Source organism: Anopheles funestus, chromosome 3RL (genome assembly GCF_943734845.2).
Source record: "Anopheles funestus chromosome 3RL, idAnoFuneDA-416_04, whole genome shotgun sequence".
Classification (NCBI taxonomy): Eukaryota; Metazoa; Arthropoda; class Insecta; order Diptera; family Culicidae; genus Anopheles; species Anopheles funestus.
The window spans coordinates 74,934,551-74,961,823 of NC_064599.1; the positions used below are offsets into that span (position 1 = coordinate 74,934,551).

General features: G+C 38.9%; 1 protein-coding gene and 1 long non-coding RNA gene across 6 annotated transcripts in view; both read left to right on the plus strand.

The window, feature by feature from the left end:
• The first annotated feature begins 2,704 nt into the window (after nt 1–2,704).
• Nucleotides 2,705–5,719, plus strand: LOC125767121 (uncharacterized). Its single transcript, XR_007418739.1, has 2 exons — nt 2,705–5,401; nt 5,486–5,719. It is a non-coding gene; the product is annotated as an uncharacterized LOC125767121 (long non-coding RNA).
• A 429-nt stretch (nt 5,720–6,148) lies between these two features.
• LOC125766958 (proteoglycan 4) overlaps nt 6,149–27,273 on the plus strand; it is a 141,359-nt gene continuing 120,234 nt past the window's right edge. For 4 of the 5 annotated variants that reach the window (XM_049433091.1, XM_049433090.1, XM_049433092.1 and 1 more), the window contains exon 1: nt 6,149–7,264. The gene's annotated coding sequence lies outside the window, so the exon portion shown is untranslated. The remainder of the gene's footprint in view (nt 7,265–27,273) is intronic. The other variant, XM_049433094.1, reaches the window with a different exon arrangement.

A 27,273-nucleotide genomic window follows, 5' to 3' on the forward strand; every position in this document is an offset into this window, starting at 1 on the left:
GTCATAGGAACAACGTGATCAGGAGAGTGTATTAAATGTATGAAATATATGTAGTGCAGCAGTTTGATTTATGAGGTAAGTGAATGGACATGATTCAGATATGAAAATAGTATAATTTTTTTTATTTTTTATGAGTACGGAGATATTTAAAAAAACATATATATTTTTTTAACATTATTTCATGAATTAATTATAATATTTTATTAAATTTTTCATCTCATTCTTTGTCCGATCTTTCAGCATCTTTCTCTACGATGTTGGAATAAGTAAATAAAAATCACCATGAGATGATCACCACTTCACTTAGCTCTTAATAGAGTTTAATTGAAACTGAAAAGATCAATTACGCTCCTTTCCAAGTTCCTTCCTCTTCCATTCCATTTCCTCCATAACAACACTCCATTCTATCGCACCGAAAGAAGGTCCAGCGCAATGAATTGTGGATGTTTAGTTTACCAAACCAAACCCACTAAAGAAATAAAACACATTTGCTCGTTGGAAGTGCGATCGAAGGTGAATCGTGACGATTGAAGCCTCGTCCGCCGGAGGATAACTACTACCCCGGCTCGGTGGCGATCGGTTCCGCATCAAACCCAGATGTACGCGAACGGCTCCGTCGAGGACAAACCGGGCAGAGTGGAAAGGTTCTGCTAAAAGAAATCACGTGCGATTGTAACATTTTCTAGCGTGAGGTTCAGATTCGATGCGCCCATCTGGAATCGTTTTGCTTTACATTTCCGTCGAACCGAAGACCGAAGAGAAAAGATCGAAGATCAATGAATTTTGTTCCACCGAAACAGAGATCGCTCGGTTCCAATTGCTGTTTTGTCTATGTTCTGGTTAGGAAAACACACTCGAGGGGACAGACACGGTTCGTGTTTGGGTTTAATTCGTGCGAAATAAAAAGAGCGCAACAACAAGCAGGCAGAAGATGGCATCGCATGCAGATGGTACGTGATGGAACGGAACAAGGGAAAATAACAGCATGACTTATGGTATGTTAAACGGTGCCTGGTGCTACTCCATAACATTAAATGATCTCGCAAAACAGCATGCCGCAGCAGGGGCACTGTTTAGTGTATTATTGCAGTAAAGTAATAAAGGTAGGAAAGCGTGACGCGGACCAGAACAAATGCAACCGAGTTTTTGCTTAGAATGGTGGAGTGCATTTATGCACGAGTATGAGGGCCCTTAAACGACAGGTCATCTGTCGCGCTGAAGATGATGAATGTATCGGTCATGTTGTTTAATTTTTGCCGCAGAAGAACTTGGCCGCGTGGTTGCTGGTTCGGGAATAATTTTTTGTGACATTTATGGGAAACGACTTGTTGTCATAGTTAATCATGTGTCTTTGGCAGGCTTCGGATAGGTTACAAAACATGATATCCCGGGTGTTTGAACATGCAACGATAGTGTTGAACATGAGTTTATTTTGAGCATGAAAAGGTTTCTGTAGAAAGGGGATCTTTGTTTTATCGGCAGTTTATTACTTTTATTAAGAAAAATATTTATCCTTTTTAGGGTTCTATATTTCAAACATAAAATCGAATGATAAAGAATTGTCATAACTACAGGGAGTTTCAGTCTCAATAACAAAAATAGTTGCCAGAAAAGGTGTACTTAATTATGCTAGGCTGTCTATTACTAATTTAATTTTTGTTTAATTACTTCCAAAGCATTGAAGAATTTCAACTTTAACAGTCAAAAACGTCTTATGTTCAAATTGATTCATAATTTGCCGTTGTAGATTTAAAATGTTTCATAATTTTTGGATTTTAATCAGAAGGTAGATGATGGAGTTATACAGATTCTTGACTGACAATCTTCTGAGCATTTTCAAGGATTTTATGATTTTAATTTTTTTAATCTTTATAAATTAATTTTTAATCTTTAAAAAGTGCAATTTTAGTAAAACAACCACTCATTAAAAGGATTTTAGCTATTTTTCCCAATATCTCAATTTTCTACAAATTTAAACTTTGTAGCAAATTATATCGAAATTTGCTCCAGTTTTACTCAATTATGATATTCAGGGTTTTCGTATTCAAATGAAAAAGTTTAAAACCTAACGCATTGAATTTTTTAAAAATTAATTAGTTGAGAATGCTTTAAATATAACCGATAATATCGATTACATTGATATTTGCAATTTACATTTACAAAGTGTGCAAATTATTAAATTTACATTCAAAAATTCCAATTTAATTTTTTTTAAATTAAACATATTGCTCCAACTATGTTCCATGCACTCAAAAAGCCCGTAACAAAGTAATTAATTAAAAGAGCATAGCTGTGAATAAAGCATTAAAGATTGATGCTAGATATTATGGAATACAACAAATAGTTAAAAAAAGGAAAATTTTTGTCAATACTTTGTTGATAACAAATTATAAGTTTATTAAATAATGTCTAAAAACCTTGAAATTTGGAAGGCTTCAAAAAAGCTTATAAATTTAACAAATTCAATAGTTAAATAATAATGTTTTTAGTAGCAGAAAAAGGCAAATTAAACAATATGACCTGAAAACATTATGAACTATTAAGTAATTGAATGTGAAATAGAAAGATCCATCTTTTGGCTGTTTACTTTCCACTGCTATGCGATTTGCAAAAATGCAATTTAATTAAGAGATTTAGTCACACTGTTAAATTCTGCTCACGCTTACACGTACTACGGTCGGATAAAATCGGCAATGCTCAGTACACTTTCTTGGAGCTTAGCGAACATCAGCGAACTTCAATTGTCTCGCACAAATGGCGTCACGTTTGTAAAATCCGTTTCACCATTCAGCGCTTTGACATTTTGACGTAATCATCATCCAGCACCAGCAGGGATGGGATTTCATTTTCGATAGGTGTGAGTAGTAGTTTTTTGTGTGGCTCTGTTAAAGTCTCTTCTAAAAACACCTATTTCTGCATCGAATCCTCAGTACAGCACCGTGCGCATTGCTCAACCGCTCGCGTTCTTTTCTGCGCCAAAGCGCTTTAAGGCCCGGCCGGTCTGAGGGTGCCTTTTTCTTCTGGTGGTTGTAGCCGTTGTTATGCTTGCTGTGTGTATGTGTTCCGCAGCAGATTCTAATGCCGTCCGGGCCAGACCGCTCCTTTACCAGCGTAAAACGACGGTACACACCGTCTGCAGTCCCTTGATCTCGATCACGGCGAGGAGGTGGCACCGAAGTCGGACCATAATTGGAATGTCGGCACTCCTCCGGTGGTTGTTTCGTATCAATACCGCACCATCTTGCTTGAAGTTGCTGGCTCGGTACGTTTTTTCTTCTTCTTCTTCTTCGGTGGTATATGGAAGTGGCGGCAGTGCAGGATGGGGCCTAGTAGATCATTATTTGATACGCGGGGGGACTTTATTTGCAAAAGCTCAGGAAAAATGTCTCCCTGTTAGCACGACAAAAGACGGCAAACAACCGAATGCTGGCTGCTAGCATCCTCTTGTGGTGAGAATCGGTGCACCCCCCGGTTCCGAAAGGTGGCAATTGTAGCGTTTGCCAGATTCATGACTTGTAGTTTGAGAAGCAGAAAGAGATAGAAGGTTCAAATTTTTGCGAATGAAAAAAAATAATAACGAAAAAGGGCAAACATCGTCTAGAAATCGTGGGATGATGGAACAATCGATTGCGATAGGTTTCGTTGAGGAGTGGTGAAATTAAAAAAAACAATCCGAAACAATCGATCCTGCTGCTCGGTGTATTTGTTTATATTTAGAGAAGGGCACGAAAAGGAGTACACTCCACTATTTTCACTCCTTATTCGAAAACTAGTATCACACTCAAGGGTGGAGAACGAAACGAAAACAAAAAACACATCAAAGTATTAGTGTTTGATTCTCGTAGCGTTGCACGTATGTATATCATTGTTGGGTGTGCTGGGTTGGAGGTTTTTGCACTGTGAGTCAGTGTGAGCACCCCAAAAAGGTGGGTACGGCATGAGTCGGACATGCACACTCGGGTAGGGTTGGGGGGGGACTTGATCTGAGTAGAATAATTTATAAATAAAAGCTAACGTTCGACATGCTCGACACGAGAGAAATCATCAATTTTCCGTACGGTAGGGAACGAACTTCAATGAGCTGAGGAATTGAAAGGATTTCTTTGGAAAAAACAGAGATACATTCAAGTGTGAATTCCAACTAGAACGCATGGTGTTATTGTGTGTTTTTTGTGGATAGTGAATTTGAAAATAGAAAATGGTGTTATTGGATTATGTGTGCAATTTTTGGGAGCAAAAAATGAAAAGCTCATTTGAAGGTTTAGGTGTATAATCTAGGTTTAGATTGAATTTAGTTGAGTGAGATTTTCAATGTGATTTAATTTAAGGCCCTTTTGCATAATAGAAGCTTAATACAATTTGGAGCAAATGTTCGATTGGTGTTGCGAAACCCCTTTGCTCATCGCTTCGATTTGTTTGCCACGAAATAAGCGCAAGGTTAAAATCAATCACACCACTTAATCTGCACAGCGCAAACAGATCATCTTTAATGGAAAATAAATAAGAGTACGTATATTGGTTGCTTACGGTGATAAGAAAACCCAATCAATCAAACCATTCACCGGGACAGCCGAAGAAGAAGCGCCGTTTCGTATCGCATTTCGTTGCCATTATTTATCTGGCATATTCGTACGAAACGAAGTATACAAATGGTACCCCAACCGAAGCGGGACCATGACCGCAACCGGCACAAACAGCGGGCGGTATGCAGTTTATACGGTTTGACATTGGTGCAAATTAAACGCAAATATTTCTTCGCACTTATGGTACGGTTTGGCGGTGTGGTGCTATGAACTGTAAGTGGCAATAAAACGGTGCATGCGAAAAGCACAAGATGAAGCAATCGTCAGAACGGCATTGTCGTTGGTTTGGTTATGGCCAAAAACGAGAAGGAACTGTAATTTAGTGTGAATTTGTGAAGACGCAGCGTGTTGTGCACCTGATAATTTACAGCACAAGAAGAATTGTGGAATGTGAAGATTTGGAAAGAATTTTCGGGTGCCGGAATGTTTCGCGTGTAAGAAGATTACAGTGATTGCGTGTTAAATTCTCATGAATTCAAAATTCGTTATGGTTATGTGGAATTTTCGTATGCCTAAGATGTATTTATGATGACTCTGGAACAGAAAATAACCGTTCCGCATTGGGTCATTGATCGCAACATGTTTTTATTGGACGCTTTTTAAACCACATACTAAAATTTTTAATACAACATGTTTTTTTATTTAAGTTTTAAGTAATTTGTTAACAAACGTCTGAAAAAAATGTTAGATCATAAAATAAACAGAAAAAGTGGTTTAAAACGCTCATAATAGCATTTGGCAGCCGCATTCCACCCAAAACATCAAACGACTTCAACTAGCGGTGAGGCGACGAACCTGATCTGGATTACGAATATCATGTAAAATCATTTCTTTTAAAGTTGCCTTTCGCTTTTCTTACACACTTTTATAATCTTTTCGACTTTCTGGTATTATCATTGCAGCCGTTCGAGATACTCCTGCTGGATCGTTTCACTTTTATCCTGGTTTAGGAACTACGAAAGATCGGAAAGCCAACGAATGGTTCGTTTTGTCAAATAATTAAATCAGCTGTCTAGACTATTGTGTTATCAATAAGTTCAAGTAGTGATAATGGCCATTAGATTAACAAATATGATGTAAAATTGTGATACGAACTATAAATGAATAAACAAAGAAATGTAAATTGAAAAATTTAATCGCTTTAACGTTTATATTTATTTTATTATCAATATAGTGTTTTTACTTGCAGTTTCATGGTAAAAATAATGTTTGCATTTCTTATGAGAACTCATTGTTACCTCCCCTCATCGTGAGTGTCGAACTCAAAGTAAACGAACTCACAAACGATCGGGTTCGTCGCTTACTACGGTGGGGATAGAAAGATCCCCATCGCAGCATAAGCCAGCCCGGTCGTTCTGCGATCGTTCACTCACAATGCCGTGAGAAAGTGAGCTCAATATCGTGAATGGGGTGGTGAATTTGGGTTTGAGTGTTCCTATATTCACCACCATCACAGCGGAAGCGTGCAAAGGAACGAGACCGGTCCGTGACCGTCAACGGTTCATTCTCCCTCTACCGCACGCTCACTGAAGCTATTCGGCAGACACGGCGGCATTCACCGATGCGCCCTGGCCAGCATGATTCAGTTTGCGATGCCATGGATACAGACCCGATGCGACGTTGATCGTGCTTCACGCGTTTAGTCGACAAAGTCAGTGCGGTGTGTACGCAAACATTGCTCGCATTCCCGAGCCTCCCATCGAACGCACGTGCGTAGTGTACGTTTTTTTTTATTTTCTTCTTGTGAGTTGTGCAAGAATTCTATTCTATCGGTGCAGATAAAAAAGTTTAAATAGAAAAAGAAGGTTGTGAAATAAATCACCCACCTTTCGCCGTGCCGAAAGAACACACATTGACAGTGACAGTGAAATTCAACATTTCAAGTGCCCGTGCAGTTTGAACGAATCGTGCCTTTCGCTTTCAGGCAAGGTTTTCGATTTCACTGTGGGCTGTCGAGTGCTGTGCAAGGTTCCGTAAGGAGGCACACATTTTTCTCAACAAGCGAAAGAGAAATCACTCCAATTTTCACAGCCATCGTACGAAGGTTAGTGTCGTTGTGCCTTCGGTGACATTGCACGTTCTGGTGACTCTTGTTTTTTTTGTTTGCTAGTTGCACAATATACGAAGACGTGCGGGGGCTCCTTTTTGCTTTTTGGGGAAGAAAGTGCATCCGTTGCAGCGAAAGCCAAAACCCACGGCAGGAAGCAACGTGTATTGGTTAAGCCGCAAAGAAAGCGTTTCTAGAGAGTTTCGGAACCCGCGGGTGATTTGTGTTTGTGTGCCGAGAGTTTAACCAACCCCCACTGGGGGGAGTGTGCTGTTTGCGGGCCGTGTGTGTCTGTATCTGTGGCTTGAAAACTGGCGGCGTTTCCGTCTGAAAAGGTGAAAGAAATTGCTTCGAAGCTGATGGTTGGTTTTTGTTTTTCGTTGGTTCGCACCATTCGCACGTGCTTTCTTCCAGCTGTCCGGGAAGCGAGAAGTTTGAACGCAACAGCGGAAGTCGACAAAGTCTGACAATTGAAGTTTGTTTTGTGTGTTTCGTTGGCCGTCACTTTACCGTTTTCCGAATCCGTGTTTTGCGCCAACCAACCAAAACCCCACGGCAGAGCAGATCCACGTGCACACCGGACGTATTTATTTACGATTGCACTTCAATAGATTGTCGTGAACAATTGCTGAAGGTGAGTAGTGTTCTGTAAATTCGGTCCACTTGACTGGTTGCTTGAGAAAGTGTGTCTTTTCCACCCGTCGTGGGGCGTTGTTGTGATTTTGATTTGAACGATCCTAACCACAAACGATCGCGTTCACGAACCGTTTTGTCTTCTGTTTCGTTCTACCATTTTGATTGCATTCGTAAGCGTTGTGCAAGCGTGTGCAAGAAAGGCGGTTCAACGGCAGGTGGTTGCATCGCACAAGGCGTCTGTGTGCGCTATGGATGAGTGGTTATTTCGCGCGCCGTTTTTCGATTTTTTGGGTTTTGAATTTAAACTTTTGTTCACGCGGGAGTCGGCGGCGGTTCGTCGCTTTTGCGATCGGAATGCAATGAATGCCTTTCGTTTCGGCGCGTGCCGGTGGCTCAATTTCCTATCGTTTGGTTGGAAAAACTGATCGATCGTGCGAGGGCGCTTGCTGGATGCGATTTGCTAACAAGCGCTCAGCGCTACTAACTAAGTTGGCCCCGATTGGATTTTCTTTTGCTGCTTTCATAATGTCTTGGCTATGTATGTGTGTTGTGGGTTAACGAATGAAAGAGGACGCTGGGCGATGGAGTTTGGTCGTTTTATAGCTTCATTAGGGCTTAAGGTAGCCCTTCTTGAAGGGATGATTAAGAAGGTGTTACTCAATTGATGCTTTGCTGCTTATTTAACGTGGTTATTTGATGGTTTTATGCATTAAACAGGTTGTATAATTATTTACTTTAAACATTACGAGAGTAACTACCAGTTTAAAAAAATTTATTTTAGAAAAATGTCTAAGAATAAAGTGTCATGTTGAGTTATGATTGAAAATGAGTATATATTTTTTTAAATTTTGATATGGAACCATTTAATAGAACAAACTTTTAATGACGCTTTGTATATAAAAATTGCCATTTTTGAAAAAATATTATGAAAATGGGTATATTTCATATGTTTTATCCTTGTATAACGGCCAAGCTTGAAGGTGTTTTTAAAATAAAATATTCAATTGATGAGTAAGTTTTGATAATGTCAAGTATTACCTTAGTAAACTTCATTATTTTAATTTTCAAGTATAATTTTCAAAAGAATTGTAATGCCTCTAACGGCTTACAAATCATTGCTACTCGGGTAACTCGCAACCGTTTTTTTTAATTTGATGCGGAATTAACTAAAAAAATAAATTTTTGATAGTGAGAAGAACGTCAAACTATCATATGTTTTCAATATTCCAGGTCTTTATATTTTTTATTAGTGCGTTACTTGTGGAGTAATTTTTCAGCAGGAAAATTAATGACAATTTTCAAGTTTCAATTTAAAATATTTTATATGGCCTCTAACACCCTCAAAAATTATAACATCAGTCAGATGCTGCGATAACTTACCGCGTGAAATCTATTCACCTAATTTACTCCTTAGTTCCAAAAATTTTCACATTCTACAAGTTGAAAATTAAGTCACAGCTTCTCGCCATAACTCGATTGCGTAGCATCCCGCGTAATGAAGTTTTCAGGTGCAACCACCGAAACAATAACGTTCGTGAAGTGCAACCAGCGCTTCCCATCATTAGTGACAACGGCACCAGACCGGTTACCGAGGATGGTATTACTTACTGTCGCGTCATACACACAGCACAAAAAAGATGCCAAACAACACGCAAAACGCCTCACCTAAATCACGGGAATGCCGGGACTACGTTAGCACGTTACGTCAGCAAATTAAAAACCAGAAATAGAAAGAAAAAAAAACGCCGAAGAAAAGTAACAAAAATTTCTCACCTAATCCTCCACCCGGTATCGGGCAGAAAGTGAAATTTGGTTTGAAACGATAGAGCTTAATCGTAGCCTAACCAGCAGCAGCCACTGACGAGTAATCAAGTTGATGCTCGTTTTTTTCTTGCTGTTGATTGGGTGTTTATTTTCGGGTGGTCTACCTTTAGCTTTCCCAGCGCTCGAAAATAACAAAATAATCGAAAATATACTGTGAAAAACTGGCGCAAGATCATCAATCGTTCGGTGCGGGTTTGCTGGTTTTGCCACGCATCCCTCGGTACGGTGGAAAGGAAAGATTTATCAATTTCGACTGGCCAAACGAAGCGTTACAGGTGAACAAGTGTTCCGGGTGACAGTTATGCGACCGAGAACGTGTTTGAAGATTTATTAGGAAGGAGAATTTGTTTTTTGGTTTTGCTTGACAGAGACAAGATGGATGGATTGTTATATTGTAGCTTGAACCATAATTTGGTGTTAGTTTAAAAATTTTAAATGATTTTTTCTACTTTAAAGCTCAATGTATCATGATTTAAAAAACTTTTTTTTTATTACCCAGAGTAGCATAATTATATCAATAATATCAATACAATATTTGCATATGTTCTCTAGCAATAGTATTTTTTAAAGCTTTAGTTAAATTTATTTATGACTTAAATATAAATAGTTTGATGCAACTGTGCAAATTCAAGAAATCAAGGAGGAATCAAGTACATCGTAAAATTTCCACACCCTCATAAATCACAAATCTCTCCTTCTCTCTGGTTTGCTGTCTGATTGGCATCGTACCACCATCACACCCCCGTCAGTAAACCTTCAAAACGGTAAAACAATTGTCTTCATTGTCGATGATTTCTTCATTGTCGCGGTGTGGAAGAAACGAATTAAAAAACAAGCAAAAGCTAAGAAGCCAGCAGATCGCGACCACAAAAATCCGCAAGATTCAGTTCGCCACGATCTTCATCATACCGAAACGCGGACCAAACTACCATCGCTCGTGAAAGATCGAACCGATCGTGCCGAGAAAGAGTGAAAGTTTTTCCTTCGCTTTACGATCATTTCTTTCCCTTTCGAGTTCAGCTTCGTTCGTGTTTGCTGCGGTAAGCCGCATGTGTGTGTGAGGGTAGGAGTGTTTGGATAATTTCGTTTGCAGACCTTCGCTTTTCGGTGATAATTGGTTTGTAAAAGAAAATGAAACCTCTTCGCGGGTCGAACATATGGCTAACGGCCGTACCACACACGGTCATGGTCTGGTGTGGTGGATTGAATTGTTTCCCGTGAATGGAAGGCACAAAGAATAATGGCAACGTGAAGCGCTAAATATTGGTGCAAAGAGTAAATTTATAACAGGCATATAGACGCCGTTGGCCACCTAGGGGAAGCCGTCATAGGTAGCATAAATTTAAAATTTCGATGAAATAGGAAAAAATGAGGAAAAAAATGAAAAAAACGATTAAAATCAATAGTAAAACATTGAAATGCAAAATCAACTGAATAGCTGTTTGTAGAGTTGGATGTGCAGTTCGGATGCTCACTTCAATAAAGCCAAAGGGTGCAAAAGAGAGCGAAAAAAAATTGCAATAAATTAGAATACCGTTTGTGTATTTTATGATGTGAATTCTTTGGAACGCTTGTGTGGAAGGGTTCATTTTTTTTGGCTGATAGATATGGTCGATTTGTAAGTTGTCCACGGATTTTAAATTACGTTCAGCAATCGGAAATTGGCAATCAACAACAGATCGTGCAAAAAAAAAATAGTTTGTTTTCAAATCAGTGAACAATTTTTCACACAAACGTGTGGGCAGTTATGGGTTTGGGGTTAAACGGGTGCTAAATGGACATCCCACCAACGGAAAAAGGGAAAACCAGAATAAATCAGTGGCAAGTTTCTGGGTTGAAATGTTTTTTTATCCTTTTCCGTTTGTTTGAATATAAATTTCAATATTGATTTAGGTTTTTTTTGCAAGTGTTCCTTTACAAACCATTCATTACAAAAAGGGCAATTAAAATTGACATATTTTGAAACAAATAGACTGAATTTGCATAATAAATTGATAAAGTTTAGTTTTCCCAATGCTTGAGCTCAACCTGCACAATGAATACCACTTTAATAGGAACAAAAAAAAACTTCACAACTAAGAAGGTTAGTGTGTGATGATTAATGACGGTTTGAGAGGACTCACTTGTGAAAGGGAAATCAAAACACTGGCGAGTGAAAAGATAAACCGTACCGAGATCTGTATGTTCCAGTGCTACAGCTGGTGGTGTGCTATAGAATTAATGCTGCAAATCAACACACCAACAGACCTTGAGGAGGCGACAAACCGGGAGCAGAAAATGGTGATTAATAACCAAGAAATTCCAGCGACTAATTACAAACGCGCGGGGCACAACAATGCGCGTTTGCCAATCCCTTTCCGAGCGCGACCGCTTCGATTAAGGTGTGCCAGGTGGTAGGCATTCGATGGTGCAAAATAAAAGAGGTTTTCCAGCAGGGATCTGTTTATATGCTATCTGTAAGTTCTCGATCATCTGTTCTGTCGTTGAAAAAAAAGGTTTTGTTTATAGCAAATTTTTCAAAAGATGAAAGTGTTCTAGCAAACAGCAAGCAGTAGCCAATGATTAAAGAGCAATTTAATGACAGTTTTGACACGTTTGTTTGGATCAGCTAATTGCCGATAATTTCAGATGAAGTGATTGAAAAATGGAAATAAAACAATATTGATTAGTTAAGACTCATGTAGTGTTATAGCCAAAGAACTTGTTTTGTTACAATATTTTCTTTTTCTACAAGTTTTTCAAATAATTTTCTGATTTACAAAATGAATGGAAAACAGTAGGGGATGACGTGCAGGGTTTAAAAAGAACATTTAAGGATTGTTACATCAATCACAGCATTGTTGTTCCCAACAAAGTTGGTGCCATAAATGACATACAAACGTAGAATAAGAGTTCTCTTACTTGAACTAATGTTACTTAAAACATGCAAAAGGAGGGAAAGGAACTATAGCGAATTGTCCACTAAGATGACTTCAATTTCTTGCAGCAGTTTGCTCCAAGGATGGGATACCTTTGGACACTTTGTGCTCCAAAGTTTCTCCTGGGAGGATACTGAATAAGCCGAAGACGCTCGACCTTCTGCTGTCCATCAACATGTATAAAGTGGATCTCTGAACCGATGACACTTGGTGGTTGGTAATGTTCTTCCCAAACCAGCACCAGCCTTTGCAAGGAGACTCATCTGTTACATTTGTACCCGGAAGCCTTTCAATCTTTCAACTGAAGACAGGTTTTAGTATTTATTCCAGTTTATTAAAGTCGTCAAATACTGGATCATCGTGCTCAGGCAAGAATAAATTGTCGAAGTGAAGCCTTTAGGTATCAATGAATGGAGTTCAGGTATCACTGATTGAGATTCATAAGAAGAAACATATGCAAAATGAAAGTGAAAACTGATCTGCTCCATTTATGTCACGTTATAGGCAATGTTAATGTCTACAAGTTACGCAACATCCTCCAGACATTAATTTTAGTCGCGGTGTCTGTGCGAATGCCAATCCATGTTTTCCTCCAATCCGAAAAACACAAAAACCTAACCGAAAGCCAAGGAAAACAAAGAATCGGTAATCGGTTTCAGCGGCAGTGAAGGATCGAAAATTTGCACGAACATGCAGATCGACATTTCAAATACGTTCCAAAGTAGACATTTCCGATCGATGATCGTTTGCTTTAATGTTTCCGATCCGTTTCATATGTTTCTGGAGAGGGATTGGGACCGGGACCCATAATTTTTCGGTAACCTTTTCCGCCAGGGAGAGTTTGAGTAACTTAGAGAATGGTGAAGAAAGAGTTCGATCGAGTGTAGATGAATTTCTCCAATCACGATGCTCCGAAAGCGATCGGTGACTTGGTGAGAGCACCGAAAACCAACATCCCAACAGCGTGCACGCTCGCACGTCACCTTTTTAGTCGCGTTTCAGGCCTAGGAGGTAATCAGCGAAACAAACGATGTGGAGAAATTCAAGTGTAATCTAAGCTTCCCAAAGCGACGAACCCTCGGGCGTTACGTAAGTGACGCGAACGGGCATGTTGGCGTGTGTTTTAGTGATGTTGCGGGCGGAGACGCTCGTTCACGTACCGTATGACTTCATAATCCGTTGCTACGGGTTGCATCGGTGTCAAACAACATGGCCCGTGCGTTAGTGATGTGTGTATGTTGTGGAACGTGTGCTGAAAGCTCCAAGACTCGTCCCGAACCATTAGGGACGGGAATCGGTTTCCTGAAAGTGATCATTTTGGGGATGCATTTCTTCGGAAAGCCGTCTCACGGATTCGTGTGCGCTAGCGTGTTAAGCTTGATTGCTTAAAGGGTAAAAAAGGGAAGGTGATTTATGTTTGATCATGCTTCAAGTAACACGCCTAAGACGGCCGGAAGGGGTAGCGTAATTTTGGGTCAATGGGTTTTATTTGTTTGATTTTCACATGCTTCGGGTTTGTTTATAAGCTGCATGATAACACAAGGTACATGGGTGACCTGGAAAGAGAAAAAAAAAACGCTTCGATGATTTGTACGAGTCGTTAAGCAGTACAAAGTGAAAAATTGTTATGTAGAAAAGGGATTATAAAACAATATGATTGGCCTGCTGGCTGTTTTGATTTAGTGCGGTATGTTAAAGTTTATGGCACATTAGCTTACATCATATCGCTTAGGAAAGTGTTTATTATTGTCGAGTTTTCTGTTTGACTGGTTTTATTAATTTGTTCAGAAAACATATTCACAAGACGTATTGAAACCATTAATGTCCTGATTGATATTGGAAGAAAAGTTTACATGTTTAAAAAAATAATAATTATTTTATTATGTCATTGTGGAATTTTTGCTAAAATTCGAATGCCGTCAATGAGTTTAATTTTTTATTCGTGGGTTACAAAAAAATCAAACTAAATTCATGTCTTTGTATCATTTGTTGATTCTAAATAATATTTTTCAATTTTAATTTATAACTCTTATGTATTAATTGATATATTTATACGAAATGGCTTTATGGCTTTAACCATATTGTAATGCAATTCTTACTTGTTTAATTAATTATAATTCTTGAACTTTTTTCTACAAATTTTTAGATATTTAATTTGTTGTTTATTTTTTTATTTTTTTTTGCGTGAAACTAATCAAATCAAACCCTTCCAAAAACGATCATGCAATGCCCGTGATTTAGCACACATCGTCCAATTATGAACCTCCGGCTATAGAACCGATTAGGGTCGAATGTCATACACATAAACTTCCTCGTACTAAGTGCCGACATACCATAAGTTTCGCGTACCCTCGATTACGTTACCCCCCGTTAAGTCCATCCTGCATATATTGTTTGCAGTGAAATTTCTGCACGTACTCGACCTAAACCGAAATTTCGTAACGTTCGCGCCGAGAACCGGTAACCGGGCTTACTGAACCACCTGAACACGACACCGCCACTAATCGGCTTCATTTTTATGGCCATCCTGCTATCGCGCTATTGCGGAAAGTGTTGGGACAGGATTCCCAACCATCGTGAAAGCACCGTTGTTTGTTGGCGATCGCTTTTTGAACCGATCGCCGTTTGCTTTCTATCGTGCAGGCACGCTTGTGCGAAGCGCGAAAGATGCGCAAATCGAACGCGCGAACGAAACGACTTACAAGCTAATGCCACCCGGTCGATGACGAAGACGCCATTCGGCGATTCGGACCAACCGCGAGTTGAATGACCAACGGGATGCGCACAAGACGGTGTGACTGGCTCATCGTTACCGGTTTTATTTTCTCTGTTTTTATCACCGGTTCGTGAAGAGTTTTTTTTTATTCCAACACACTCTGAGTCAAATTTCAGCAGTTGGGTGGTCAAAATTTACGAGCTTAAATACGCACCTTTTTTTGCAAAACCGTCTCAGAGTGAAATGTACTTTGAGCTTTGGTTGTTAAATTTATTTTAATTAAAAATTATAGGTAAATCTTTTATTTTTAAAATATCTTCCATTATTCTCACTGTGTCTTAAATCGGAATGTGATGATTCGAGTAAAACGATGCTATAATTGCCTGCCGGTAACGTGGTGGATATTACCATCTGCTGATCTCTCGCGCCATCAAGGAATTGGATGGGTTTCGATGTTGTTGGATGCCTTTTTTTAATACGTTCATCGAACTCAGCGTACTTTTGTTGTCGTTCGTTTACAGTTGCCAGTTGCTTTATGTAAGCAGAGAAGGGTTCGATTGGAAAGATAAGGTTGATAACGAACATACGATTTGGCAACGAAATAAATTTTCCTGATAAAGTGAAGGGAGCTTGAAAAGCAAAAGGGTATTGTAAACAATTCTAATGTAAGCTTTTAAGTTGATCATAACAGAAAAAAACATATGTTAAAACTAAAAGTTTTTAAGGTTAAATTCGCCTTTCACGATTTGCAACAAAAAAACCCCGAATCGAGTAAAGCTTAACGAGCAAAGAGGTTCGTCGCTTGCTGCCATAAGTCACTTAACCTTAACATTGAAACAAAAGCATCTTGTAGTTCGATTTGGCCTTAACATCTCGTTCCAATGCATGAAAAATGACAGGGCTTCCTTATTGGCGAATTGGGCACAGCAAAGTACTGTATTGCGCAGAAAGTGTTTCGACGGTGTGTATGGTCGACACATTCGTCAGGTATCGTGTTTACCGCTCAAAAAGACACAGGGAAAACATTTGTTTACGATTCAGGTAATGGTTGTTTAATTGTGGTTTTATGTGGTCGTGGCTTGCTCATTGTACATGTAGTTCAGATGTATACAGGAAGAGTTGGTTTACTTGGTGAACGGATATCGTTCATTACAATCTGTGGAGATGTTTCAAAAGCATCCCTTGTTCTTGGTTGGTTTCTACATGATTGGGCCCGAATTGAATTTTCGATATTAAAGCAGCTTAAAACAATGACCTTACAGAGTGGTCCAATGTCAGTAAAAGGTTTATTTGATACATGGCAAAAAAAAACAAACTTATTGTAATCGAATTAAATACATGTTTAAGTCGATGTTTTCCTTTCTTACGAGCTGATACTTTTCTTCACATCATTTAAATTGTTATATGATTTCAGTGATTGGCAAAAAAGCACGACCAACCATTAGCGCTGTAATTAACGTCTAGTTTACGCAAGCTTTTGCAAATTAGAAACGCTTGAATAATCGTCTCATGAGAAGGATCGAAATGATATTTGTTTGAAAGCAAATTACTTTAGCGTACGAAAAAAAAACAGATCATTAAATCATAACGTGGGAGGAAAGTGTAACATAAAATGTGTTCCTTTTCCATTAAAAAGGGTCGTTTGTTGGAGACTTTTTTCTTTCCACTTTACGTTATCAGCGTGTTTTGCAGAGTTACTACCCCGTACAGTTACCCTCTGCCATTGGAAAGCTGCCATCATTAAGCTACTGATTTCATTTAAGCTGGTCAGGGATTTTGAACACTAATTATCCTTACCGATGTGCGTCTCCATCGGCAGCGAAGTGCAGCTGCATGATTTAACGAGATCAACCGGAATATTATTAACACGCACACGATTCGGACGTGACCGGTGGCTGGACAGGGAAGAAATGAAGCGAGAGAAATCAATCGCTACGTGCGGGATTAATGAGTTTGGAGGCATGATTTCCTTCTTCACGTCATGAGACTTTCCTTTCGTAGAAACCCTTTCGTGTGTGTTGGGTTTGTACGCATGTGAGGCTGTGAGCAAGGAGTCACGGAGAAACTAACTTGGTGGTAAAGGTATGCTATTTGTTTATTAAATCAGAAATCGTGCCCTAAAGCATGAAACTATTGGTTTGGTTGGTAGGAAAATTAGAATGCACCCGAGTGAGGTTTTCTCATCTCGAAATCGTTAGCCGTTTCGATTCGGAGATTCGGTGGCAGGTTCGTCAAACGTGCAATTGCAATTTCCTGCACAGTAATTTGCGCCCTACTGTAGCTATGTTTACGTAATGCACGCTGTGGTTTGATTATTTAGTTTCTTTCTTGCATTTGTGATGCAAATGTTTATTCGTATCATTATGGTACAATACCACCAGTTTGAATAATGGAGAAAATCAAATCAATTTTTAGTATTTTTGTTCGTGGTATAAATTTGTTACAACAGTTTTCAAAGATTTTTAACATTTAACTGAAAAACTAAAGCGAAATAAAAATTTTACGAGCTTATAATATAAAAGATTTTTTCTTTTCCGATGAAAATTGAATTGAATCGAATGTTTAAAAAAGCTTCAAAACAAAGTCTTAAAAATGGCTATTTAAACTAAGAGCCAATTCCATTATTAAGCAATAGCAAAAACTCGATTCACTAACAAAAACGTTAAGAAACAATGCGCAATCATCGTAAAGTTGGCGTGTGATTTGCATCTCTCTCTCTCTGGGTTAATGATGCCTGCCTGGTGGTCAGTTCCATTTTTCGCTTCACGGTGGATTATCCCATTGTGGTATGACAAAATAATAATAAAAACAGATCGATTGTGATGGTAAACATAGCACTTAGGTGGCATTATTGATGCAATTGAGTATCTACTGTGTAAAGTTAATGTGAAGTTTTTCAGCTCGTAAGTGATCTTTAAATTAAAACAAATAAATAAATCTCCTCCCTGAAGACGATGTGATCACTTTCAGAGCAAATAGAAAGAAAAATAGGAAAAAACAAGGTCAATCATCGTTCCACTTTACGCCTTTGTACGATTCAGGTGTAAAGGAAAATGATCCCCGAACTTTTCCATTTAGTGGTGGTGAGGTTGTGGTTTTGTAAAATGGTGTCAATAAGATCATTGCACGCGTAATGCAGAGCGGATCGAACCGTTTGTGGTTTCGATTTCATGTATTTATTTATTTGTTTACGTTTGAAAACGTTACACGCTCTCGTTTTTCATGGACCTTAACCTTAGTGAAGTGTTACCACATTTTGGATTTTTTGTTATTATCTGATTGTTTCAATTAAATTCTTTACAATAAAACCAGAAAAGGAAAAAGCGATTATAATAACGATAATGTTACTGATTAAACGTAAATTGTTCCAGGTATGAAGGAACAAAAACATAAGCAAAAACCAAACGATATTCACCACTCATCAATAATTGCTTTTTGTGCGCTTTCCAACTACTGGAAGTCTGTTATTTTATTGTCCCGTAGCATAAATTAATAACATTTCCACACCTTCACCTTGCACAATTGCATTACTTTGTCCCTTCCCTTTTTCGACTGTTTCACATCAACTTTTAGTGGTTTCACTTCACATTGCACTGAAAACGGTAGCCGGGAAAAGGATATAATGCTTAAAATGATCACCCACAACAGCCCACATTATGGTGCATTTTCAATCAATATTTCAATTCGAAATTATAATAACAATGTTTGATAATAATAATAGGCGAATCGATAGTGCGCGCGATTTTGCTTGCATCCCGCGGGATAGGAAAATGAGACTGTGGATGGAGAATATACAAATTTGTGAGAACCAACTCACACTTATACACCGTATTTGATATTGCACATTGCGGTAGTATTACAAATGCCCATTAAAGCGTGCTCACCGTTCAACGATGAATGAAAACGAACCGAGTGGCTCAACGCCCGTTCAAAATGGATGGTTAAAAATCAACAAACACATCCTACGCTACGCTACGATGGGAAATGAAGAGAGTTCGGTGTGCGATATTCGATTTCACGAACCGTTGAGCTGCACAATATCGTTTCGATATCATTTCGAGTGGTTGCGATTGTATCGGGAAGCCGGATATATCCGCGTGCAGTAATTCCAATAATCATCGCTCTTATTTGTGCACTCATCATACCGAGTGGCCGCTTGAGGTGAAGCCGCTTTTGTTTGCCAAAGAATTAATATATTTGCTATTTGTTTGGTTTTTCCACTGGTGGAAAGTGTTTCGATGGAAACTTTTGGACAATATTGCTTTATGATTAATCAAGAAATGGAAGGGTTTTACGGTTGAAATAAACCTTGGGTTTTTAAATAAAATGAGTTTTAATGAGTAACATTATTCCTTGATTTTTATGGAGAATTTTTTGCTTTCATTTTTAATATTCATTCGATTGATCGTAAGATCTACAGATGTAGAGAGATATAAGTGAATTGAGGAGTCACTTGTGGAAAGATTGAATTTAATAAACTTTCTGAGCTCATCAGTGGGGAACAGACTTTGAGGCATGTAGGAATTCGTGACTTAGGATGACCTTATCAACAAGAGTAGTAATCCTTTCCAAAGACATTCATTATGGCAAATTGCCAACTGATGCTTCTTCAATATCTCTAATAGCCTGGAGTACCGGAGAAGAAATTTAGTAGAATTCCAGTTTAATGTTTATATTATTATTTTGTATACTTTGGTGATCTTTGAGGAAGCTCCAAGAATTTTAAATATTTGTTTTAGCCCTTTTTGTTTTCACGTTATTTCAGCTTTCATGTAGCACTTAAGCTAAGCCTATAAAAAAAATAACAAAAGCATTTTTTCTCTCAATCAACTTCACTTATGAAGTGCATTCATGTCATAATTTAGCATCTTTGATTAATGAGACACTCATAGGAATAAAAGGCAAACCACCAAGCAAACCGCTATTAACAATAGAACGGAGGCGTTTCTGAATGCAAATTAGACACGGCAGCATCTTGGGTTGATCTTCTCCGCAAAAGATCTTGTCACTGGCACACACAGCCACACACATACACAACACTTTGGTCATTCATTAAGTCAAAAGCTTCGTGAGCTTGCGCACAAATCACCCTCTCATTATGCGGGCAACCGGGCATTCGCATACGACTCACTCCGACACTGTATTGTGCAATACAAAACCCTCCCTTCGAGAAAAAAAACCACCTCCGGGGGATGAGCAGTACGTTCTTTCGGCTCCACAACTCCACCGCTGGCCTGCTTCACCCGAGGACAAATTATGTTGCAATTGTCATTTGGAAGACGCAGTTAATCGTCTCCCGCGGAGAATCGTTCTGTCGCGTTCAATTGTTGGTTTTGGGCCGGCATTCGTTTCGGTGATTGAAGTGATCGCATAGAACGGTGTTACTCTTTCGAAGGGTGCTGGGTGGCCTCATTTGCCACTCGATGTTTAAGTCCGACTCCCGAAGACGAATGCTGCGTTCGTGTGGCATACGGTGTACGCGAACTAGCGGGGGGTTTTGCTTTGATTGTAACGACTGTAAATTAATTTACAACTTCGACAAGCCAGTCGAGTGGCCGAATGGTGCACGAAAGAAGGAACAGCTGAATCTGGGAGGTTTTTTGTTGTTGTTAAGAAACACTTTTAGCTGATCTTGGAATATCTGTTTTGGAAGCGTTAAATAGATTGTTCCAGGTCGGGTTGAATCCGAAAGGAAAAGGCGTTTGTTGGGCCATGTTTAGAGTGGCATGAATTTGGCCGGCATACCCGGTGAGTCATAAGGCACGCGCCCGCTGTCCATTCGTGTGCAGCTGAAGCTGTAACTACAAGCTAAGAACGGGGAATACAGAGCACGGCAGATCGGGGTGATCGCAGTGGGTCAAAAGCTTGTCTTTATTTAACACGCCCGGCAAACTCACGGGGTGATGTCGAAGGTGGATCTAATTTATGACCCTGGAAGTGGAATGCCTGGGCGACATGTTTTCGTGCAGATGTAGGGAACTCTTGAAAAGGTAGGTGCCAGTGGTCAATTAGATTCTGTTCAGTTGAACGGTACCGTGATTCATCAAAATAGAGAAGAAGAAAAATACACGGAGAATGGAGCAACATACGCTTAGAAACATAATTGAAAGCATAGAAAGATTTTTTCAGGAGTACAAAAGATTTCAACAAACATTAAATAACCTTAACGGTATTCCAAGCACCATTCGAAAGGGAAATTTAGCAATTAAAGAAACACTTGAAAACACTAACGTGCACCCAATCGCGACTTTCTGCGCACTTTTGCTTTCGATTTTATGTGAATCGGGAAAGGTTTTTTAAAAAAATCAAACGAAAATTTCTCAATTGGGATCATTTGTTTGAAGGTCAAGCGAATGGTGTAAAGTGTCTATATTTGTTAGCATTCAGCAATTTGTTTGAGAGATTTTTTTCCATTCTTTGATAGTGCACTTTAGAAAAAGTGCTCTCAGGCATGTTTGAAAGGCTTGTCTGGTCATTGTTTTACATATGAAAAGAAATATGTACAAGAGTACTTCACTTTTGTTGTGGTAGCATGAAGTGAATGGGCGAATGGAATGTAAAGCTTTCCTATCGGACCAAAAAACAGGTAAAGAATTTACCACTAGAGGGCACTGTAGTGTATCTAGTGGTTCCAAAAGCAAGATGATGACAGCTGTCAAACGGAGTAAGTATGTATATTGTTTACGTTGCAAAATTCAACGCTTATGGCAAACAGTCTCAAAACTGTGCATACATTATTGTTTGGAATCGTTTGCGTGTAATTTATTCTTGCTGTAATTTTGAGTCCATCGGCCATGGAAAGGTCGTACCGAATTGATCTATCGTACCCGTTCAATCAAATCGCAGCGAACGAACCATTTGGAAAGTGCGGAAGCGATTGCACCTTATGCCGGTGTGCGGGTGTACAAAACCCTTCGAACTGTATCGAACTGCCCGTTAGCGAAGCGTGACTTTGGCGCAACCAAAGCTCAACCGATTGCAATTACTCCAATTCCACCGCAAACGCCGGTAGCACATTCTTGGGCAAAAAATTAGAGCTGCCTTTGCCGACGGGAGTTATTTCATTTCAAACGCGAAAAAAAGTAAAACACGATTCAAACGCATCACCTTAAACCGCTGGTGAGCATCGTTGCAGAACGATCAATCATGAAGACGGAGTGTATTTACGATGTCCATCCCGCCCGAGTGTGACTTCGAGCGGTGGTGGTTTCGTAAACAAATGAAAATAAAGAAAAAAAAACGATACCAACCCAAAATCGGTCATTGGGCACGATTAAGGCGTAGAATGTAACAAAGCGACCGATGACGGAAGCGACTAATTGCTAATCGGGGTCGCGACTTCAACCGTCGCGTGGAAAAAAGAGGCAAAAAAGGTTTAGCGATTTGTAATGACTTAAAGACATTTCGTCTTGGAATCGATTGGTTGTAGAGGGTTGTAGAGACAATTGCTCGATTGAAAAGCTAAAATTTATCTTTCCGACAGCTCCGAACGTTTACAGAGACAGCCAAAGTTCGCAAAACTTTGCGCCGGGCTGGTATTATTTAATTAGTGCTGTAACACCGTACCAGGAAGTTGGTTTGGCTTGGTTGTTGGTGGTTATTAAAAATTAAAAACAGTAAAACAGTAAATGCCATTCAACGGGTAACACCCGTGCATAAGGCTTTGGGGTTAAGATATCAATTTGATTTATTGCTTTTCCTTCAGTTTGATCGATCCGTCTAGTATCGTGTGGTTTAGTTTTTGATTGAAAAATTCAACCGATGCGATCCTTAAAAAGGGAATTGCTGCTTGAATTTGTGCGTTTTTTTAGGATGGTTCCGTATTTGGAAAGCGGAAGGTGAAGGTATCAAACCGTGGTTTTCAATCATCTCAAATTCGTTCAATGTGTAAGGATCGATCGTTCGTAAAGAAGAGGTTGGAGGAAGTTGACTAGTTCTTTATGATAGGCTTATAAAACTTCCGAAACTCTGTGATATTAATTGGTTTTGTAAAGAACGCGTACAGACGGAAGAGTTCTAGCATAGTTTGCAGCTAGTGTGGAGTATTGAATGGAGCAATTGAAGAAGGATTCAATAAAACTTTATGTTCCAACTTCAGATAGTTTTAAGTAGGTTATTATTTTAATTATTAAACCAATTAAAATGTCGTTTTGTTTGAGTATTGCGAGATTTTGTTTAAATTTTATTATAAATTTGTCTTATAACAAAAATATTCCTATTCTGTAATAGAAGACAATTTTAGCTTAATCTAAAAATCTAATTAAATAAATACTTTTATTTAATATGCTTCAAACTTATGTCCAACGGCACATAGTTCTGTTTCTTGTAAAATTAATCTTTTCGTTTTAGTTAAATTGTGAACAGTTTCGATCACAATTAGTTGTTTATGCTCTGTTCATATTCTTGTAAATTAATATTAATTAAATATAATTTAATTCTAGACATGGATGCTTGATGGATCTAATTCGCTGTTTTAACAATTTCGTCTTAAACATACCTTTAATTTGTCTTTTTTACGTCTATTGTTGTCTAAATATTCGACGCCAATTTTTATAATCCAATCAGAGAAATAAATTACGAATGAAGTGACCTCATACACATTTATTTTACGTTGAATTAATACCAGATTCTGCTACTTTCCACTGTACAACTAAAAATCGATGTCAAAATGATATACATCACTCCATTTCCCGTGTGATGCGGAATTATTTATCAACTTATCATATCGTTTTTTACCAACCACAATAAAACCAATGCCGTATTGTGCAAATAGAATGAGAAGAAAATAAAAAAAAAACTCAACCATTTGGTGACGGTTCGTACACGGGTGTTAAAAATCCGGTAAGCTTTATCGAGCAATACCTTGTGACCATGAATTATTAATGATTGCATCAAATCACATCAAAACACGAATGCAAAAGGGTGCTCAAGGTGTTTTCTTCACTTGAAGATGTTTTATCTGATTCTCTCTTTTTTCTTATTTTAAACCACCCAGGGCAAGGCAGGTTGCAAAACTGAAGATAGTGCTGCAGTTCGTATCATTCTTTGAAGACGCTTTGAAGATGCTTTGAAGAACGCTTCCACCGGTTGACGCACGAGTCAATGCTGACATTTTCACCCGCAACTCGAAAGAAACGCTTCAAACTGTGCAGGTTTCGAGCAGGCAATGCAAAAGGTTGCTGATGGTGGTTTGTGCGGTATTCAAATTACAAATCACTCCAACCCTTCAAACGGTGTGTCAGAAAACCATTCGAAAGAAGGTTTGAGGGGTGGGACTGTTTCGCGCTTAAGAATGGAACGGTTTGAAATGAATTATGCACCACCACTGCAGTACGAAAAATGGTGCAGCGCTTTGTTGTTACATAAAATGGGGTGTTTGTCGTGGGGGGTCGGTTTTGTGAGGGAAATGCAACGTAATGCACCCCGTGTTCATATTCTCACCTTTGTCTTTATTTGGGGCGTGTAGATCATGAGCCGTTAGGTGCTTGTTAGTTTGCGCTGAGCAAATGACGCTCAAGATACCCCAAAATCTAGCAATCTAGCGCCGGAAGGAGATCATTGAAAGTTTTGCAAAGGTCGTGTGCCTTTGCATGCGGCTGCCCTTAGGTTGATGATAAGAGGGCGGCCTACGATCGCACCAAAAGGTGAAACATATAAATCATACCGATAGTTCACAAGCTTTGCTTAAGTTCTCAGCTTGATTTCTTTTGCGTTAGTGCGGACTTCTCACCTCATCATGGGAGAATGAAATTAAAGCACTGATTAAGCACTGGAGAAGTGTCATAAATTATTTTATTCCTTTATTTCTGCACAAACTTACTCGTTAAGTTGAAAGAAAATGTTTGGAAAAAATATATTTTTTTTTAAAGAATTGAGAAGAATTAAGAAATTGAGAATAACTATTCCCGGCGAGGCTACTCATGGCGATTATGGGAAAGCAAGCTAATTGTTGTGGGTAGACACATTGCTTTGAAGGCAAGCAAACTGTAATTTGCACAACCGAGTTACATTTTGTGGTCAGCAAAATTGCATCACTTGGCTGCCTCAGGTGGTTTGGTTTTCAGATTTGGGTTTTCATAAATTTTGTGCTTAGCTGAGCAGTAGCAAACCAACAAAAATGGTTTGGGATGGAAAATGAGAAGATTTCAAAAAAAGCTTCTGAGAACAAAATAAAGTACATAATTTTTTTTCTACGTTTATTAAAGAAATAAGTAAAGAAATGTGTGTTTACACAAAGCCAATTCATTGTTAAAAAAAAGGAACCGACAAACGGACATAAAAATAACACTTGGTAATGAAATATCACACTTTCTGTTTTGTTGACATTCGTAACACCAACCAGTGCACGTTGCAAATTCTCTTGTGGTCAGCCCAGTGGGAACACAGTGACACAGTTTCCTCACAACTTTTCCACGCAACAGAAGATGTGTCTTTTTCCGACTGGCTCAAGCAAGCAGTTACTTTCCCAAGCTATCCCTCTCCCTTTCTGCTCCTCCAAAAACATGACAACAGATGTCCGCTAAAGAACTTCATCAGTGATGCTCGGTCAAATGCAGTTAAGTCAGGGTTGGTAATTAATTTCTTCCCCAAGTGCAATATGGTGGGTTTTTGGATGTTCCAGTTCCCGCCCAGTAGCCCCCCAATCGTAGACCATTAAGATTGCACACCAAAAAAAGGGTGTCGGGTTGTTTTCCCTTTGTTCGTCTGCTTCTCAGCAGCAGTTTGTTGTTTCTTTTCGCCTGATTTCATTATCACAACTCATTAATCTTTATTTCATTGTATTTTGGGTGATGCGTCGCCAGAGACAATGGTTTTTGCCCAACCGTGTGGTTAGGCAAAAACTGCAAAAGCCTCATCATCCGGTCCAGTGTCTAGAAGTGGATTATCTCATTCGGAAGATTGTGTCGCTCCCGCCATTGCCGTTGGATTTCATTTGATGAATGCTGTCAAGCTTCTGAGCTTCAAAAGGATTTGGTGGTAATCCACCGTTGTCTGGACGAATTTCTTGTGGGATTTTTGGGTAGGTTTTTTGTTGTTGGTTAGTTCTCATGGAGAGGTAACGTATCCGGATATTACATCCCTGAACCGAGAAGATGACGCATTTGCGTGATGTGAGCATACGAATGATGTGGTGATTTTGGTCATGCAAGTTCTTACAGAGGGCGTAAATAATTTGTTGTCCTCTGGCGCGTTAGGTACACTCCCCAGGTCTGTCAATGTTGCTCGGTGCTGGAAGGCGTCAAAGGACAGAATTGGCCGTTTTTTTTATTCAAGAACCTTTATTTTTTCTTGCTGCTGACTGAATCGTAAAGCGGGGCCAAAGGGGACATGAGGTCGAGAACATGTGTCTAGCCATGGTTACGACTTCATCTGGGTAAAAATGGAACCACACTAAATTACTCAGCGCTCGAACTTTGTTGGCCCCATCGGAATGGCTTTGGTTCGTAGTTCGCCTTAGTAATTGTCATTCGGGTGGGTGATTTGTGTGATTGATTTATGATGCCATGCCAGAACGTCGTGAATCTGCATGAAACCATCCGAGGCCAAGGGTCATTCGCTGGAGTGGGTTTGTAACTTGAAAAAAAAAAGGAACTCACCACTCATCCACGCTCGGAAGAAGATATGGGCGATGGATGCTTAACACCGACGTGTATTGCATCATCGTCAAAGTAAGAATTATTTCAAGATGTTTCCTGCATTACATTAAAGTCGTTTCTGTGTGTTGGATCGTAAGAAAGATAATCATTTTCAACATATCTAAGAGTCTTAAAAACGTTAGTTCTTTCCGTAATGCACTTGACATAATCATGAACTGTGCAAGGAATGAAGGTTATCTCAAGAAGCTTTTAAAGGGCGTTTATTCATCTGCATAAATCATTGCCTAGTACGCTAACTCGTTCTTCAGATTGAATAAATTTTAAGGTCGTAAGTAAGAACGGTCAATGATTTGCTTAAACAAAAAAAAAACATTGAACAAAAGTGTTTAAAAACTTTACTTAACGATTAGAAATTTTAACATCTAAAGTATCAACAAATTTCATAAATATTTTATATTTTAAATTTTAATCTTATCTACCTCTTCAACTGTCAAAAACATGAAACTGTATAAATTAAATTTGCTTACTGCATATTAGAGTATTTGTAAAAAAGTTTTACCTTGCGAAAAAAATGTTTAATTTTGTCAGCGTTAAAAACTAGCTCAAATATTTGATTATTTATTTCAATCTAAAAAAAGCCATCTCAATTTTCTAGCTTCTGTTTGACGTGCCTGTCATTTGCCAAATAGACGACACGGGACAAATATTTGATTCTAATTTCATCATCCCAGCTGGCAACAATCAATGGTTTAAATTGGTGTTTCCACCATCAAGTGTCCGGGACTTCTACAAGTTATACAAACAATGCCGAGGTTCAAATTGATGAGTAAAAAGCTGTTTCTTTTTTTTTCTTTATTTAGCTGTGTGCAAAAACTATTCACTCGTTCCAATCGAAACTATGGGAAGGGAACGCTTTGGTTCAAAGTGTCGTGCCGTCCATGTATGTTGACGT